Source organism: Ambystoma mexicanum, chromosome 2q (assembly GCF_040938575.1).
Source record: "Ambystoma mexicanum isolate Mex_15411 chromosome 2q, UKY_AmexF1_1, whole genome shotgun sequence".
NCBI lineage: Eukaryota > Metazoa > Chordata > Amphibia > Caudata > Ambystomatidae > Ambystoma > Ambystoma mexicanum.
The window spans coordinates 94,485,635-94,502,502 of NC_090924.1; the positions used below are offsets into that span (position 1 = coordinate 94,485,635).

General features: G+C 40.8%; 1 protein-coding gene and 1 non-coding gene across 6 annotated transcripts in view; one reads left to right on the forward strand and one right to left on the reverse strand.

Annotated features, from left to right (window-relative positions):
- Positions 1-16,868, forward strand: part of LOC138569187 (ankyrin repeat and fibronectin type-III domain-containing protein 1-like) — a 2,784,778-nt gene that overhangs the window by 747,775 nt on the left and 2,020,135 nt on the right. The window lies entirely within an intron of this gene.
- On the reverse strand, positions 1,181-1,308 carry LOC138570373 (U6atac minor spliceosomal RNA). Its single transcript, XR_011303454.1, has one exon. It is a non-coding gene; the product is annotated as a U6atac minor spliceosomal RNA (small nuclear RNA).

Here is a 16,868-nt window from a genome sequence, read left to right on the forward strand (position 1 = left end):
TTTCAAAACAATGTGCATTAAAAATGTCTTGTATGAAGACTATGGCACAGCGATCAGACAACTCTGCGACACCACGGAATAGCTATGCCCATGAGAATAATCAACTATGGAGGAAATGCACTTTAGAAAAGATGACAGAGAAAATCAGGCAAGAAAGAACTAACCATTACATGAGTAGTGGCTCATACATGGTGTCTGATGGCATGGTTTCTCCCCATTATTGCTGGATGAAAAGCTTGATCCCTGTGGCAGAGCCCATTGGACCCAAAAGGAATCCAGATACCTCCTACCTAAGAGGACTCTAGGCATGCTGTCTTAATAGCATGACATTGCTGGTTACTTGTCTACTACTACAACTTTCTTTTTTGTTAAACTCAGTGCAGATCAGCAAGCCATACTATGTTATGGTATGTTATGCTAGACAGATTTTATAATGTGCAACATCACCACCATTGAGGTCACTGCCAAGGATTGTCCGGGTGTTAGTGTATTTGGTCTGCAGAGGAATAGGAAAAGGTGAATCGAAGGTAAAGTGGGTACAGAGATGAGACAAAGGGAGATTTAGGAATAAGGCATACAAGAATAAGGTGAAGGTTAACACTTGTACTCTTTTGGATAAATGTTGAAAAAATGGAGTAGATGTAATGTATTCATAGCTGATTTAACATCCTCTTGCTTTCTTTTCTGTTATATAACTTCAGCAACATGCCTTAAAGCTATATAAAAGCAGAGTACACAACATTTTGAAAACAAATCATTAGAAAATTAAATTCAAAACTCAAACCAGTTAAAAGTACTTTTTCCTATATAATAAAATGTCAGATGTATGTTTGTCTGAAGCCATCATGCGCAGTAGAGGCTGCCGGAACGCACATAATGCCCTGCTAGAGGGAGCTGTTACCTTAGGAAATACAGTGGTCCCATTTGCATATCTTTGCCTGTTGTCACCGCTAGAGGTAGCTGGCTTAGGATATATTGTGGTCCTACTGATCTGTGTACACGGGCATATATACTAGTAATAGTATAAAAGAATAGCAAAAATACAATGTTCAAAATATTGCCATTACAGATTTGATGTCTCGCAGACGTGGCACCTACTGCACCTCTGAGCAACACAGAGATGTCTTTGCATAGTTGATTGATAAGGTGCTCCCTGTGAACATAGTCAGCTTGTGACACCACAAAAGACAGGTGTGATTCCACAAAGTAAGTGGCAGTGCCTTAACAGCATATGTTGTTGTTAAGTTCACTAGACATCTTCCATCCTTGTGAAGGATAGTGCTAACCTTCTCCCCTTTTATACAGAACTAGGTAAAAACTAGTACAGAATTAGGAATGGCGGTTACACTGTGCCTGCAGTATTGAGAGGAGCATGTTGGACCCAAGATTTTCTCAAGTGGACTCTAGTAGTGTTCAGGCTGATTTGTTTGGGTTTGCTGTTATGTACCCAAAAACAAAACCGAGAATCCTAATACAGGTTCTCCACTGCTGGCCTGAATAGCAGAGTCAAAAGGAGACTATGGCATGAAACCTTAGGGATAAGCGGGGAACGGAAGGGATAGGATTATATCAATATGGTGTCCAGTCAACTGGTCGAAAAAAAACTGGTCGACTGCAATTTGGTCGACGCAATTTGGTCGAAAACCAAATGGTCGAATTTTTTTTTTTATTTATATATTTATTTTTCGGGTTTTCGTTTAATATAAAAAGGGGTTTTTAGAGAAAAAAAGGGGGTTGGGGGGGGACCCCCCCAAAAAAAAAAAAAAGGGTTAAAATAAAAAAAATAAAAAATTCGACCATTTGGTTTTCGATCAAATTGGTTCGACCATTTGTCTGGTCGACCAATTTTTTTCGACCAAATGTCTGGCAACCTATCAATATGTGTGCAATGAATCCATGACAATATATTTTAATGGTGAGTATAATAACTGAAGGCTTTGGACTTTCCGGCCTGTGCCACGTGATGAAAAGAGGCAGAAAGCGACCCTTCATGGCCTAGAAGTGTATAACATGGTAAAAACATAATTACATATCATAGCATAGAGAGAGAGAGCAAACGTAACTAACAAAGCTAAGCATGCTATATAAATTAGTTGATTCACAGGGAAGAATAAAACAGAAATCTGGTGTCTCCATTCCAAAATCTTTGAGAAACGGCACAGCAATGGTAAATAACTTCAATCCAATAGTGTAGCAATTGTACAGGAAGAGAACAACTTGTGGGTGATCAGCGACAGCCCGTCTATGGCCTAACACCCCCAATCAGAATGGAAAATGAAATGGGAATCAATCCAAACAAAATGTATTTATTTTGAGTAATGTGGAGGCAAAACAGTAAATGAGAAGTACGTTCCCCAAAGCTGGGCGCAGCTGCACTTGGGCAATCTGTCCATATCAATCTGATAGGTTTGTGGCCACCATTTCCCTGTGTGGGAACATCATGTGTGAAACTTAGCCAGGCTATCTCCAGGTGGTCCTAGGTGTAGCCATTGGAAGCAATGGAGCCGCATAGTATGATTCCCACTGAAGACCTACCTGCTTGCAATATTGTGTCAACCAGATACTAGATGTTAGATCCAGCCACCTTCCGGAAAGTTGAAAAGTTTCTTTTATTATTCCCATCCATAAGAAAGGCGACCACACTAATCCAATTAATTACAGGCCAATAGTGCTCTAATAGTGCTCCATAATGCTGACTGCAAAATCTTTGCTTTGCTCGTTTTGAAAGAAATTGAGAAATGCATATCCCCATCAGAGCGTCTTTCTAATTTTCAAACCGGTTTTAGGTGGGGCATTTGGACCTGTGTAAATAACCTTATTATCAATGCGCGAGTGTAAAAAGCATGCAAAAAGAACACCCAACCTTTGTATATCACATGTGTTGATCTAACCAGGCATTTGACATGGTAGAGAGATCATGCCTATGTCTGAAACTACAGAGATTGTGCCTACCAAAGACCATACTCTCTATTGTGGTGTACCTCTTTAGAGATACTTCCATACGTGTAAGACTCAACATGAGGGGGTCTCTTAACAAGTCTATATCAACAAGTAAGGGGCTACTACAGGGCTGTGTCCTCACCCCTTGCTTGTTTAATTTGTGCCTGTATGACATGGGGAAAAGATGTGGACCATGCAGCTTTTGTTTCACCAGAAATTGCAGGGGAGAAAATAATTTAGTTGAGCTACGTGGATGACATAATTCTTCTAGATCAAAAGCAACTGGGTTTACAGCAGCTCTTGTCAAGTTTTGAATGACACGCTATATTGAATGGAAAAATAATGTATCCAACTAAAACTAAGATCATGTGTTTCAAAAGTAGCAATAAGATAAAGCATTGCTGGAAAATGGGTGAAGTTCACCTGGAAGTAGCAAAGAACCTAAAATACCTAGGTTTTTTGATTGTCAAGGCGACTGAAAGTAAATTATGTAAAGTTAGTCTTTTAAAAAAAAAGGTGAGCAATTTGGTGTCCAAATGTTCTGTATAGGATGCAAGTATTGCAGGTTTTCATTCATTCCGCTTATAAAATATTACAATCCGAAAGTCATCCCAGCTCTCCTGTATGGGTTAGAAACATCCTCAATAGCTGAGAAATGTAACTTTGACAAGTTAGAATGGAAGGTCTGGCTCAGGGCCTTGTCTTTGCCTGACTGCATTCCTACAGTGATTCTAAGATATGAGTTGAGCCTTTTGCCCATGTAGACTTATATACATTGGATGGCCAATGTCTCGTTATATAGAACTATATTTCAGGGAGAAGTGAATTCTCTGTATCATCATTTACGGTGCCAATTAAAGAAACCAAATCCTGGTTGTCTGACAAACTTGAAACTCAGGTGCTTGGGAATTTTTGCTAGCATATATAGTGCTATCGAAGAACTGATACAGAACCAGAATAGAGTTAAGAGGTTGCTGTATGAATATGATTGGATAAACACCTGTGACAGAAGGGGAACATTTTAACTTTTTAAGGATCTGACTATGGAGAATAAACAATAAGGGTCTTCTCCGCGATGCATTCAAAGTTGCCCAGATGGGTGATATTTTAGAGTGTTTTTCAGAGTTAGATTTAACTTAATATACACACACAGGAAAGTCTATTTATAAGGAAACAAACTAATACCAATATTTGCAGATATTGCTACAATGGAATTGAAACACTGAGCCATATTTGTTTCAATTGTCAAGAGCTACAGTCTTTGCAGCAACAAATGTTTGGGAACTTTGTTCATGAAATAGATAGGGTGAACCATGATGCATTTTGGCAGATACTTTTATGTGGCTGTAATACAGCATTACTAATAGCCTCAGTTACATTTTAAAAGGTTGGAAACTAACTGAGAATTGTTAGTGACCTTGTGAATATTGGCCATTTTATGAACTTTTGCTTTTTTCCAGTGATATTTTCTATTGAAATATAAGATGTAAATATTGATGTATTGTATTATATGTTCGGGTATTTGGAGGTGGTATTTGGAGGTTTTTAAGTGATATGAGTTTTGTATAAGGGTTTGTGCAAACCAAAACAATATTTTTTTAAAAAGCTACTGTGAATCTGACATGCAACTCCTTAACAAACCTGCCGGTATCTAAGGATCGACATGGGAGGACTCCTATCTAGATGAAATACATTTTTGTAACATGCTGAGCCCATCTCCATCATTACCCTATTGTAAGAGCTGCCCAAATCAAGGCTTTTCTTAGGTGCAAATCCCAGCAGAGAAGGCAAATAGGGACAGAACTCAGCACATGCGGCACACTGAGGCAGAATTGCATATTAAGGGGGACATTGTGACAGAACTTACACATATACACAGCTTATGTTATCAGACTTTCCAATTATTCTGCAGGTGTGTGGTTTTCCATAAGCTCCTAATTAAGAGATTTAACACACAAATTGAAATGCAATGTTAATGACAAATGGGATTGTGTTGTAATAATGCGGCCTTACTTTTCTATGTTAACTTCCTATCCCTCCATATCGCTCCATACAGAATACTTGCATTCCCCCACAAACCTTACATATAGATATGGTGTGAAAAAAGGCATTGCAAGAATATGTTTTGATAAATTTATCAAATTGGTCTGTGATACACAATATGAGGGTGGGAAGCAATCATCAGCCCCTAATAAGAGAGTTTTATTAGGGTTTGAATGGCCTCCAGATATTGGGGCCTTTGTTTTGGATGGCACCAGTAGCAATGGACACCTGCACTGGTCCCTTTAAGTTGCTAAAAAATATGTCTCCTCAATTTTTAACACGTATTGGGAAAGCCTATAATTCTGGCTTCACAAATTGTTTGTTTTTAAGAAACGCACACCATTACAGCCAAACCATGATGTCAAGGTCTCTATCCAGCTAAAGGGTGTTTGTGACTACATCAGCCAGTACAGTAGCCCACTATTGTGAATCTAATTTGAGCACAGTATAAATCATACCTGTACTAAACATCCCTCCATTTTAAGTTCATATATAACTTTCCTGACATTCTTAAAAGACATTGAGATAGGGTCTTTGGAACCAGGGGGAGTAGGAGAGGCTAGCCCATACACTTCTCTGAGCTGTGAATAGAACAGAATATACCCCCTTGCCTCTCTAAGCAGAAGATGCATGTCAAAAGAGCTCTCAATGGGAACTTGTTGCATTCTAATCACCTCCAGGTCTCCTGCGGAGTCCCCCAAGGCTCCATCCTCTTACCAATCCTTTTTAACCTTTACATAGCCATCCACCAATATGTAGACTATACTGAGTTATACATGAAAATACACAGCATGCAGGACATCATTCATCGCCACGATTTCTTACCCATCATCCAGTCGTGGATGTCGACTGCCTACCTCAAACTAAACCCATCCAAGACTGAAATCTTCCTCATCAGTTTGCCTGCTAAAAATCAACTTGTCCAACAATGGCTCAATAATATGCACATCGAATGATTTAATACACAACTCTCAGATTCTGCAAAATCCTTAGGCTTCACTATTGACAGCAGCCTGTCCTTCCAGAAACAAATCGCCAAGAAAGTGTTAATAGCCTCGCCCAGAATCTCTACCCTGCCGCAGGACTTCCAGACTGTAGTGCAGGCCATTGTGGCCTTGCACATCAATGGGGGAAATCTTTCCAGACAGGGAACCCAACTGCTCACTTGGCTCCCCTAAAAGCAGTCCACCACACTGCAGGACGTCTTATTACAGGAGAACGGAAATTTGACCGAATTACCACCTTCGTACACAAACTACATTGGCTTCCACTCCAAGCCAGGATACTGTTCAAGACTGCATGTATCATCTACAAATCAGTCACAAGTAGCACACCAGCGTACCTGGTGGCTAAGCTCCACAAATCTGGTATCACACGCTCGTCGCACAGCAAATCGACCAACAGGCTTGAATCACAACTCGTCCACAAAGAGAGGACCCACAAACAATCCTTCTTGTGTTATGCACCTACCCTCTACTCAATCTCGGTGTCGTCTTGGAATGGCCCCACAATTCTCCAATTTCGCAAATCTCTCAAAACATCGCACTTGCAACAAAATCTGACCAAGGACTAATAACAAAGGATGCTCATACCAACGCACAGACCAAAAGCTGGCTACCCACACTGTGTACAGCTCTCTGCTGCTCTCGAGTTAGGTCCATGCTTTAAACACAAAACAAATATTTTTTTAAAAATAATACTATTTGAGTTCCACAACATATGCGTGAACTGAACAGTAACACAGAGAATGATAATTGTCTGTGTATTGTAAGGAAGGCATGGTATCAAACAGTGAAGGCAGACACAAGTGATCCCAGTTCAAGGGTGTTTATTGAACTTCAGTGGGTTGGTTGAATGTCTACTAAACCTCTATCTAAGGATGGGAGCAAGCTACGACCATCAAATAATAATAATGCAGTCCTAGTCGAGTCTATGTCAAAATAAAAGGGCCTATACTAATAAACCTACTGCCAATCCTTACTTGTATATACAAAAATGTGTGGGGCAATAATGTATGCAAAAAGAAAAGAGTTCAAGAAATAAAATGTGAGGATAGTAGAGCAGTGGCTTCCCTTTCCCACGTTTTCAGCACGGGGTAAGGCGGGACGTTCAAGCTTCACACAGACTCTGGCTTCTCTGCCACGAGGATACAGTTTAAAGCATAGGTATCAGGGCCTTCTGCTACAGCTTCTTTTACAATTAAAGTATCTTGTTGCAGAGGGTCTGTTTTAACTAACAAGCACCAAATTTCCTTTCTCATCACTATTTCACATTCACAAGTTTTAGCTTCCACGCTTCATCATGGGTCCCCCTCTTTTGGTCTCGCACCCCTTTTATCAAACTGTTCACAATTGGTCTCCCTTGTTCGGGCTCGGACCCCTTTTGCACAAAGTTTACATTTGGTGTCTCTCGTTCAGACCATGTAATCTCACTTTCTATGTTTTCCTCTTGATATCAAAGACCAAAGACTTTCGAATTTGCAATGGGTTTTGATTAAACCGTCACAGGACAACTTCGATTCACTTCACAGAATGTTCTTACTTTAGTTTCTGTCACTTCTTGGCTGGATACCTTACAGAGACTTTTGATTGAGCATCCATGTGGTGCCGGACCACTCTGTCACCGGTATTATATTTTTCTTATACAATTTTCAAAAAATCCATCTGCATATGAGCTTTACTCACATCTTTCATTGCACGTGTTACAATCTTCCTTCTTCTGCTCTTAATACAATGTTGCCGCTTGCAACCTTGATTTCAACACAGACCGGTCTTGCATCGGTCCCAACTCACCGGCTGTGTTGATCTCTCAGGAGCTGCTTTGATCTTGGAGCCAAGGATGGTACCACGGCGGCAGCAGATCCTCCCATTCCCGGTCAGCCATGCAGGCCACTGGTATCTCCAACATACAATACAGGATTCTTCAGTTTGGTTTCCTGGCTTTATACTTCGTACTCTAAAGGGTTCTGGAAAGTAATGGTTTCTCGCAGGAAAGGTCAAGGGTATCTCCCGCCTTGCGCACCCTTCTTGGTTTGCTATCTTTCTTCTCTCATTCAGCTGCCATTGAAAAAGTACTGTTCCTTCATGTGCTTTGCCTCACTCAGAGGGTGCTCTTGTGCTCTGCCTTTTATACGTGTAGGGAAAGTTAATGGAAGTCAGGTGTGAGTGATTACCAGTAATTGCCTGACTTTGCCTGACCATAGTAGTGGACATGTCCGGTACAATTCTCAGGCTTGAGTCTGTTTTCTCCCAGAGCGGGCTCTCCTTGTCAAAGTGTTCATGAAGGGAATGGGGGGGGGGGGGTAGAGTTTCTAAATATCCTATCTGATAGGATGGGGTAAGGTGTTATAGGATGGGGGATACCAGGTCTCGCCATCAGGTGTCCCACTCCAACTCCCTGAAACACCACCAGCCCTCGAAAACCCCTCACCCAGGTGATCCTCCCGCACTGGTCCACCCCCAGGGTCTAGATTCAAAGGCTATGGCCGTGCCCTGGCCACCTGAGAGAGAGACCCCCGAGGACTAGCGGGTGAGACACCTTCTGGTTTCTCACAGTATCAACAAATATAAATTTAGGAACACTTGTGAGTGCTTTACAATTCTGTTCTGTTCTGATACAGCAACACAAAGAGTACATCAATTCTACAATGGGTCAATTAATACATCTACCACCGGATACAAAAGTCTATGCACCACTAATTAACAACCTCTGCTACTTGTACATCAAATGTTGGTACCAACTTCAGCCTGATACAAAAGTCTATGATCAATAAGAAATCACAGATGCAGAACCAGATGTTTCATCTTGTCAAACAAGAAAGAGGCATATGCTTAGCTTAGCTGGACTCCCAATCTTATTCCAGAAGGCCCAGTGCAACTTTTTGTAGTTTATGGTGCACTTCGATACAGCCAGTGTTGATGCCCAAGGACACAATATTCACTATTATAGGCCTGCAGTGGTGGATTAACTTAGCTTGTTCAAAATCCCAGACTTGCAAAGAATCAGAGAGTCGTAGAACTATTTTTCACCAGAAGAAATGTGACAAAAGTGACATTACTTGTGGTAAACTGCACAGAGCCACCTTTTAACCACAAGTGGTATAGACTGCTGTAGTCATGTGTTAGTGCCATATTGCATAGCACCACTAATTAACAACATCTGCTACTTGTACATCAAATGTTGGTACCAACTTCACAACGCTGCATATTAATGCTCACTATAGTGCACTCCTGTACATCTATTTTGGTGCCTGTATACACAGTATTGCACAATGACATGGTACATAGATTACAATGTTTACATGCCCATGCTCATCGGAATGGCTGTGGCACAAAATATTTGGCAATACATGGCAGTAGCCTGCTCCCTTTACAAAAGAATACAGACACATATAAATTCAGGAGAACGCTGGGGGGAAAAACAATGCCCTAGACAAAATTTGACAACTTTATTACAAACTTACAGAGTAGACCCGGCTTCTACAAAATGGTTGACACATGCACTCACCAGCAATTTTGCTCATTTTCAAGATGTTGGCCTGCTCCTCCTGCGTGTTGCAAGTGATCCTCTTGAACTTGTTCAGATGTTCTTGTATGATATGATAGTTTCATATGATAGTTTATTTATATTGCGCATATACACAATGTTTTTCAAAGCGCTTCATGACAAGGGAGGGAACAAGGGAAAATACAATGACATTCTTACAGGCCACGAAAAACAAGAATGTGAAATTAACTATAGTTCTCGGCCTGACGACATTTCAGATAGTGCAAGAGCTAAACCACAGATATAAAGGAAATGGGAAACAGACAGGTGACTACCATACTAGGCCTGACAACATTTCTGGTAGAGCCGGAGATTAAAGCGAGGTTAGCGAGGGGGGAAGAGAAAAGAGGGAGAGGAACAAAACAAGCAACTATTTTACTAGGCCTGACGACATTTCAGATAGTGCTGGAGGGGGTGGGGGCAAGTAAAGGGACGGGAGGAGGAGACAAACATTTGTTGCTATGGGTTGGAAGGAAGGTTAAGCTGCATTGCTTTTATGATCACCAAAAATATTTCTGTATTTAGCCATGCATCATAGATCAGGGCAGCCTTTACAAAACAATAAGTAGATTCAATATGAGTGCAGCACATAAGTGTAGAAAATATCAATGCACTGCAAAAGCATGTAACACCAATGAAACACAGATTCAATGTTTCACCTGGACAAAAGTAACATAAGGGTAACTTGACTGCAGGTAAATTACTTGTGCCAGACTGCACAGTGACACCTATTAACCATGTCTGCTAGTGGACTGATGTAGGCATTATATAACTCTATTCCGAACTTACATGGTAGTCATGGTAGTCTCATTTGATAGAAAGTGGGTTATCTTATACATGTACAAGCCGTTCTGCTAATTTCTAAGGTAAATTGCTGCTTTTCCTCTCTCGTGCAGTGCACCCTCTTCAACTTTAATAGCTGTTCTAGGCTCGGATGAAGGTATGGACATGTTGCATCTTTTTTGTGATAAAAAAATATTTGTCAGTGTTCAGACATGCATTACTTGAACCAAACTGCACGGTTCAAGGGTCAAAAGTGGGTTCCCGATATGTGCTAGAACACAAAGTTACAACAGGCAGAGAAGGCCTTTTTATCTGTATACACATTGGGTTCTTTGAATAAAAAGTATGTACCCTAGCCAAACTTGTAGCACATTAAACTGTAAATATAGGCAATGTCAGCTTATGACATGGTCGCTTCTGGGGTCACAAATCTATACAGCTACAGCATTTGGATTTTATATTAGTGTCAGTTTGGTGAACTGAGCTAGTCATGACAGGGCTGGTGTGTATTAGCTTCCTGGCCTGGGTAGCCCTACAACAACCATGCAGGACCCTGTCCCGGAAGCTGCCACTTTGATCCCCGTGAGGAAGGTCAGCACCTTCCTCCAGGGCACAGGAACCCTCTCTGGGATGTCCCGTGGGAATTGGTACTTCAGAGACAGTCCTGACAGAACATACAAACACTCAGACTATGGTTATGGTTATGGATGAACCCTCAGAGCTTCTGAAGTGCGATTTAGCAAAAGTAATTATTGTTAGGGTGACGTTTCTATCCAAACACAACCTACTTCTTTTAAATGTTTAAAGTGTGCTGATGGAACCAACAGTTTAGATATTTTACTCCAAATGCTGGAATTATATCTAGATGCTATCCTTCCTAAGGACATCTTAATCTTTGGAGTGAATTGTATTTTGAAATTGGGTAATGGTCCTTTGACTGACTCATTTGATAGGTTACAATACACAGTTGCAGATATAACAATGGCTGCTATGTAGAAGACACATATGGATACAATAGGATGTAAATTCAACATATTCCTGCAGTAACGGGGTCTGATATACTGGGTAACATCACATTTAGGAATTCCCACTTTGCATCCACAATACACTACTTTATATCAAGAGTATGAAATTGGTCACGATTGAGATCTCTTGAGGTCATTTCTAGGCCAGAAAGTGATCATTCTGCCCTGTCACTTAAACCTGTGTGGGAATCTGAATCTAGTACAAGGGTTTTCAAGTACTTTGTGTCAACATTGTCAAATGTAGCACCCAACATGGAAGAATGCTGAATCGGGTTCTTGATGAAATTCTGTCCTGCTTGGGGTAGAGTGGTAGTCACAATTTAACCATAACAAATGTTGAGAAATGTGTAGAGGTTGCTGGCCAACACCTAAGAGCTCCACTTACTAAAGTAGACAAAATAGAGTACATAGCAGCGTGCTCGTTCTCGGGGGAATATAGTTAGCAAAATGTGAACTTATGAACACCATTAACAGATCCCCATATAACGCGTTTGAAGTGAAAATAAGAAGAACCGCATATAAGAACGTCTGCAAAACTGCAAATAAAAATATGGGCTGTAAGGAAGGCAAAGGAGATAGAAGATGCTGTGCTACTGTGCTGCTGTGCTGCTGATTAACTCTCGGAAATGTTGGTCAGTGGTGGCACTGTCATTGGGCACGTACCCTGTCACACACAGGATATCTAACATTAGCCCCCTTGTTCAGATAGAATATTATCAGGAAGTTTTTTCTACAGCAGGAATAGAACGTTCATTTGTTTGTCATCAAACAAACTATTCCCAGACTAGTAGTCAGGCTCCAGATGCTGAGTTTACACCGAGGGACGTAACAGAGGTATTCATCACACAAGCAGCTGATAAAAAACTTTGCCCTGATGCTATCCTGGTTGATCTTTTTAAGTTTCATTTAGCCCTTTATGCTTCTTTTTTATTGAATGTTTTGAATGCTACTTGGGCTACTGGACAGATTGCTGGGAGCTGGAGAAGAGCTCTTGTCGTGCCAATGTATGGAAAGGGTGATTGTGCAGTTCTACAATCAGAGTGTCCGATTTCCCTGCTGGACACAGCATGCTTTTTTGGAAAATTGGTATGTGCTAATTTTCCTCCCATAGGTTAGTAGCAGAACCACAGGATGGATTGCACCAGGGAATATACACAAGAGAGCAAATTCTCAATGTACATTTACTGGTGGCTAACTATCATTATCTGTACAAATCTCAAATTTATTTGGCTTTCATGGATCTCACTTCTGCTTTTGATATGATGAATAGAGCTAAGCTTGGTGTTGCTCGAAGATCTGAAAATTGAGCTGGATCCTTTGTTTTTCTTGAAGATTTTGCATCATGATACTCAGGTTGCAGTATGGCATGGATCTGGCGGTGAGTGTACTAATTACTTCACCCTAGGTAGGTGTGTGAAACAGGGGTGTTTCTTGCCACCACTCCTGTTCAACCTCTACACCAATGCTTTAGAGTTGAAGGCTTCACTTGCTGATGTTCCTATGGTTAGCTGGATCTGCATGCCAGTACTGAGTGATGCAGATCACACTGTCTTAATTGATAGAATGCCCAGAGCTTTGGAGGCTTTGATTAAGGCAGTTAATGCCTCAAAATTAAAGGTCTTGGCGATTGGTGGTAAAAAAGGATTTCCCCCCTCTTTTACACAGAATAATGTGTAACTTGAAAACTTTTATCAATTCTTTCCTAGAAGCAATATGTCAGGCAACTGGTGGAACATAGGTGGTAAGCACAGCTGCAGGTTTTTTGTTTCAAATGACTGTACAGTAACACTCATTGAGAAACAAGAAGTTGCATTTCAGATAATAAATATTCATCTGCAGTGACATGCTTATATCATGAAATATTTTTGCAGGTAAGTAAAAAATAATAAAAAGACAGCTAAAAGAGAAACAAGAGAAAAGGTTTTGACATGTCATAATCCTTTCAAATATTGATAGAAAATACTATTTCTTTGGTCACTATACTGACCTTGTTTGTGTACAATTTTAAAATGGCATGCTAAGAAAAGTAATACATATACATCCATCACCATGTGAGCAAAGTACTATAACACATTTTGAATGTGCTAAAGGTTCCACAGAATGCATTTAAAAACAGATGATCTCAATGTGTATATCTATCAGTATTAATTGTATAACATTATTTACTGTATTAAGTGTCCCTGTGGACAATACAATGTCGGCCAATACAAGCGCTCTACAATGAGCATCGCTCAAGAATACGCACCAAGAATCTGAAATCCTCAGTGGCTAGAAACTTTAGCAAGCATAACCTCCAGATTTCACAAATCAGATTTCAGATCCTAGAGGTAATACGAATAACACAGCAATGTTTCAACATTGCACAATGTCTCGAGCAGAGAGAAGCAAACTGGATTGATCTACTGGACTCAGTCACTCGAGGAGGAATGAACGAAGAATACAACCTCAACTGTTATATATGAACTTTGAAATAGAACTCTTTAACAACACACATGTATGTTGACTTCCTCTTTTGAACAACGAGATATGTATCTAAACTGAAGGAAGTACTCACCAAAGTACATATGGACTTAAATTAGTAAATTATAACAAGTATTCTTGTAAGCACAACTTGCTCTTCTTTCTGTAGAAATTATATTTGCATGAAGGTAGAACCATATGTTGTAGAAACCAGCATTACTCTAAGATTCTAACTCTTTCAGGTGCTAAAAAACAAGATAAATGTGAACTTTTAATTGTGTGTTCTAGCCTTACACTATTTTGTCACTTCGAAAAAAGAACTCTAAATTTCGTATAAAATTCGTGCTCATACATATTACGCACAGGATGTTTCCATTCTTAGAAATATGGTGTTTGTAACTATCTGCCAAGATATATACTGGTTCTAGGCCAAAGCTAATTATAATTGTTCCACTGCTGAGAAACCGAAAGGTTTAGAACCTGAAAATTGCAGAAATTATTAAGGTTTACATTCTAAAAAGTCTTTCGACTAAAAGGATAATTGGAGCCTTGTGTTATGTGGTATTATTAGTAGGCCCTTGGCGGTTAGATAAGCTATTAATATCAGAAAACATGATTAGTTTATTTCTGAATTTGAATGCTGAGAGCCATAGCATGAGCAAATATGTAAACCCTTTGCAGACATAGGGCCTCATTACGAGTTGGGCGGTAACGCCGGCGGTATTACCGCCAGCGGTATTAGCCCTACCGCCAAACCCCCCGGCGCTATTAGCGCCGGATCACGGGTTTGGCGGTAACGGAATTCCCCATTCCCCACTGAGCATATTCGGGAATGCCCCATTCCCCATTGGGCTCAATGGGAATTTTCACGCTCTTACCGCCGGCGGATTTCCCGCCGGTGGTAATAGTGCAAATTTTCAGCGGATTTCCCCCCAGCTCAGAGCTGGGGAGAAATCCGCTGAAGCCCTGATTTGGCAGACCCTTAAATCCGGCGTTAATAGCGCGACCGCCGGATTTAAGGGTTCCCACCAAACTCGTGATGAGTCCCATAGGCTCCTCTGAGATCTCCTCTAGTATATTAGATACATTGGAACATGAACAGGGACATGAACATACTCTTCTGGCTTAGCAATACATTCTAATTTTCTATGCAAGATGCAAGCCCCAGGATGCTCCTGATCCCAATGAGATGCCAGATGACCTTTTTTGTTGTAATCTAAGAGCATTGGTTCTTTTACTTGACATGTGAGAGAGCAGTTTTCATCCTAAAGTGGGTGCATTCTTCCTGGCAATCTGCAATTATAGCAATGCTTAATAAAAAAGGAGACATAGACATCTCTAATAAATACCTACAGTTTTCTTTATTGGCTGTGTATGGATAAAATTCTAGAGAGGTGGTTGTGTTCTGTAAGGAAGGCATGGTAACAAAGCAAGACAGACACAAATGATCACTGTTTAAGGCTGTTAATTAAACTGTAAAAGTTGTTGAGATAAATGCCTGATCTAAACCTAAATCTAAGATTTAGGTTTATCTTAGGCAAGCTAGGACCATCAAATAATAATAACAAAGTCATACTGGAGTCTAGTCAAATAAAAAGGGCCTATACTAAAAGAAAACTATTGCCTCTCCTTTGCCCTAAATAGAAAATAGTGTGGGATAATGTTCCCAAAGAAAGAAAGAACTGTTCTCAAAAGAATAAGTCAGGATGTTATAGCCGGGGTCTCCCTTCCCCAGTTACTTTTTCTTTCATCAGGGCCTTCTGTGGTGCCCAAGTCTCTTTATGCAAAGTATCTTGCTTCAGGGGGCCTGATGTATCACAAACAACAAACAAAAGTTCCTTTCTTTTATCTTCACGTTGGGTGATTACTCTTCACCCGAGCATCCCACTCAGCCGGGCTCTGATCCCTTTCACAACATCAGCCTCCCTCAATTGGGCTTAGACCAACAACTCATTGTGACATCCCTCAGTCGGGTTCACGTTTGTCACCACAATGCAGTTCACTTAGCTTTTCAATTCACCCCGTGTCATAAACTTTAGACTGTGCAAGGGTTTTAGACTCGATCCTTATTTGACCACTTTGACATCTCTCGCTGTCCTCCTCTGGGGCCTCTTGGTTCTTGTAGTTCAACATATCCTCCTTGTTCAGGATCAGGGCATTCGTTGGAATCTTTCGAATGAGTGCCCACGCGGCGATGTACCACTCCATCCCTAATACCTTGGTTGTTCACAAAGGTGTCCGGTCAAAGTTTCGACTCAAAAGGGTCGAATGACAAAAGGGTCGAGTCAATTCAGCCGAAAACAAAAGGATCGAATTTTTGTTTTAAATGTATCTATTTTTTTTGCTTTACTATAGGTAAAAAAGGGTTTTTTACACCAAAAACAGGGGTTTGGGGGGGAGCCCCCCAAACAAAAACAGAAAAAATTCGAATTGACTCGACCCTTTTGTCATTCGAACCTTTTAAGTCGAAACTTTGATCTGTAACCGTTCACAAAAGACCTTTGTCTATTATCTTCTTTTCTTTATGTAAATGTTGCCACTGCAACCTTGAGCTTAACGCAGTCCGGTCTACTATCAGTTTCTTCTAACTCACCATATGTGCTGAACTTATTGGCTTTTCCGCTGGAGTCACGAATGGTCCCACAGCGGCAAGCTCTTTTCCCCACCGTGGCTATCAGTGAGGAAGGGCCCCGTGTATCATTGACATCTGCCACCCCAATTGCCAGCTGCAATTTACAGTGTTACCGTTCCTAAGGCATTGTGAGTCTGGGTTCAAAAGGACAAGGATAATTCCCTCCTTGCCATCCTTTCGGTTTCCTCTGCCTTTCTCCTTCATTTGAACTGGCTTCCCGGAATTGCTGCTTCCTCGTGCTTTCGGCCTTGCTCAAAGTGTGCTCTCGTGCTCTGCCTTTTATCCCTGTGGGGAAGGGTAAGGGCCGTCAGGTGTGTGTATTTATCACAATTGCCAGGTAAATGGCTCTGGTGTTAGTGCATTGTCTTTCGTGGTGTGAGAAAGTGTTTGTATAGGAAAAAGTGTGGGGGGGTACAGCTTTTAAATATCCCACCGGATAG